Consider the following 2,596-nt stretch of genomic DNA (forward strand, 5'->3'; position numbering starts at 1 on the left):
TTTAATAAAGCAGATAGCGAAAACTTCGATATCTTAAAGTGGTGGTCACAGAAGGCTCAAAGCTTTCCCATTCTCTCCGTGATCGCAAAAGAAATTTTAGCTTGTCCAGTGTCAACTGTTGCTGTGGAGCAGACGTTCAGTGCCGGCGACAACATATTAGATGAACGACGATCAACTTTGTCTCCTGACTCATTGGAAGCCCAAGCATTACTGGACGATTGGACCAGAGCGGAGAAAAGAATCCAAGGAATGCAACTTTCAGATGACGAAGTTGAAGATTTTGATACTGAAGGAACAAATACGACAGGAACAGGAAATGGAAGTGAATGAAAATGTAAAAGGATAAAAATGTAAAAGAACTACGTGGGCTTTGATTCCCCTAAAGGGATACGTAGGCAACTTAAATAAGTGCAAGCCCTTTTTTTAATAAATTTTAATTTCTAATTTTTAATGTTTAATGTTTAATTTTTAATTTTTAATTTTTATTAACATATTAATCTTGAACCGTGACGAACCGTGACGAACCGTGAACCGAACCGTGAACCGGCGGTTCTGAACCGTGAACCGTAACCGTCTTGGGCGGTTAAGGTTAAGGGTCGACCTGCCTGGAACCGTCGAACCGGCGGTTCCGAACCGTCGAACCGTCGGTTCCGAACCGTGGTCAGGTCTAGGAACAAGAGAAAAACCAATGAGCTTTCTTCCTCTTGTTTACCTCTTGGTTAAGAAAAAGAGTAGCAAAAGACAAGTTGTCTTTCTCCCTTTTTCTCTCTATTTTCGTGGAGTTAAAGAGGATAGTGAAGAGAAGAGTTAAGGGGAAGGAATGAGGACATCTTTTCATTAAAAAAAATTGTAAAATACCGAGAAAAAAAATGGCGAATATTGATAAGGGAATTTTACGGAATTTTTAGAAATTTTTCGGGAATTTTTCGGGACTCGTATGGACGAGTTTATGGGGATGAAAACTGAGCCTCGGGAAAGCCTATTTAGGCTACCCATTTAAGCGAGGAAATGTATATTTTCTTAATTTCCTTTTTCTTTTCCTATTTCTTTTTCTTTATCCCCGACGCCGATGCTCTTACCTGTGCCGACGGTTTCTTCCCGAGCCCTTGCGACGCCGATCCTTGCCCTACCGGCGCCTGTGCACCATTTCTTCTCTTCTCATTCTTCCTCCCAGAGCCGATCTCCTCTCCCCCTCATCCATGCCGAGCCGTGCGCGGATCACCGGCCACAGGAAGCCAGCACATCGCCTGTGCCCTAGCGCCTCATGACGCCCTCTTTCTCTCCTCTGGTCGATGCGACGCCGCGAGCTTACGCCGGCCGAACCCTTCTTCCCTTCTGATTTCTTCTTCCGTCCACCGAGCAGAACTGTCTTCTCTTTGCCCTAGCGTCGGCCTCTCCTTCTCCTTCCTGAGACACACCAGGCGCCGCTACCAATTGGGGCTGCACAGAGCAGCGTCGGCGCCCTACCACCGACGCTTCGCCGAAGCTTCCTTCCTCCTCGTGCCTCTGAATTGGAGCGATGGTGCTGTTCCTCTCTGCACTAGTGCCGGTCGTCGTTCTCTTCGCTTCTGCCAAGTGCCACCGACCCCTTTTGTGACCTAGGCTCCATCTCCTCTTCAGAGTAAGGGGTTTAAGTAAGGTAACGGCAAGGTGAGTTGGGTTGATGTTTGATCCGTAAACTCCATTGCTTGGTCTTGTTCTTGATTTGTTTAATTGCAACAGTAAGATTCTTTTCTGCAGGGTTGTGTGATGTGGATCAACTAGCAAGGTTGGGAAGAAGGAAGTTGGATGTTTGTTTGGGTAAGGAACTGAATCCGATTAGACATCTAGTTGATAATCTTTAATTGGTTTTGAATTTATTAATCTGTTGAGATTGGAGATTTGATTTCATTTCCAGTTGTGGATTTAACTAGAGTTTAGTTACAGACTTAGATTCATTGTAATCATTTATTTGAGGAATTGTTAAGGTGGATTGTGTTGACAGAAAATGGTTATCAGGTGTTGGATGAGTTTTCGAAGAAAAGAGTGAGGTCATAAGATTGGATTATTGAGGTTTCGGTTTGCATTATCCGATCTACGATAAACCTAAGTGTTGATTGTATATTTATTTCAGGGTTTTGATTTGAGACAAGAGCTCTGATTGAAGGACATACAACACGATCTACATTGGAGGCGGGTACCTCTTGACTTATCTTTTATGATATTGTCTATGGATATGCATAGTATTTTATAACTACAAGCAATGAACATGTTTGTCTTTGGTATGTCACTGTTTGATATCCATAGCATGTTAGGTTTATCGCCTGTGAAGTATCCGTACTTATACCTTGTGATTTGTTACCATGAGTATCTTGTTGCCATGAGTACTTAATTACCATGAGTATCTTAGTTTCTAGAATAAGTGACATACCATGTTTTACTGAGGTTAGGACTAGGTTCTGGACTTTTGGTTTCAGTCATGTGTATCGAGACTGTCTGATACTTAGGTTTTATGCCATGACTGGCTTGTGTACCTCTATTTGTATATCATATATGATTCGTGTACCTAGATTCTGATTCTTTGATCTATGTATATTGATGGTACATATGTTATGGA

The 2,596-nt window shown here is 42.6% G+C and overlaps 1 long non-coding RNA gene across 1 annotated transcript; it reads left to right on the forward strand.

The window, feature by feature from the left end:
• Positions 1-1,595: 1,595 nt before the first annotated feature.
• Positions 1,596-2,140, forward strand: LOC122026877. Its single transcript, XR_006124193.1, has 3 exons — positions 1,596-1,650; positions 1,741-1,800; positions 2,114-2,140. It is a non-coding gene; the product is annotated as an uncharacterized LOC122026877 (long non-coding RNA).
• Positions 2,141-2,596: the final 456 nt, after the last annotated feature.

The sequence above is a fragment of the Zingiber officinale genome, chromosome 10A (genome assembly GCF_018446385.1).
Source record: "Zingiber officinale cultivar Zhangliang chromosome 10A, Zo_v1.1, whole genome shotgun sequence".
Taxonomy (NCBI): Eukaryota; Viridiplantae; Streptophyta; class Magnoliopsida; order Zingiberales; family Zingiberaceae; genus Zingiber; species Zingiber officinale.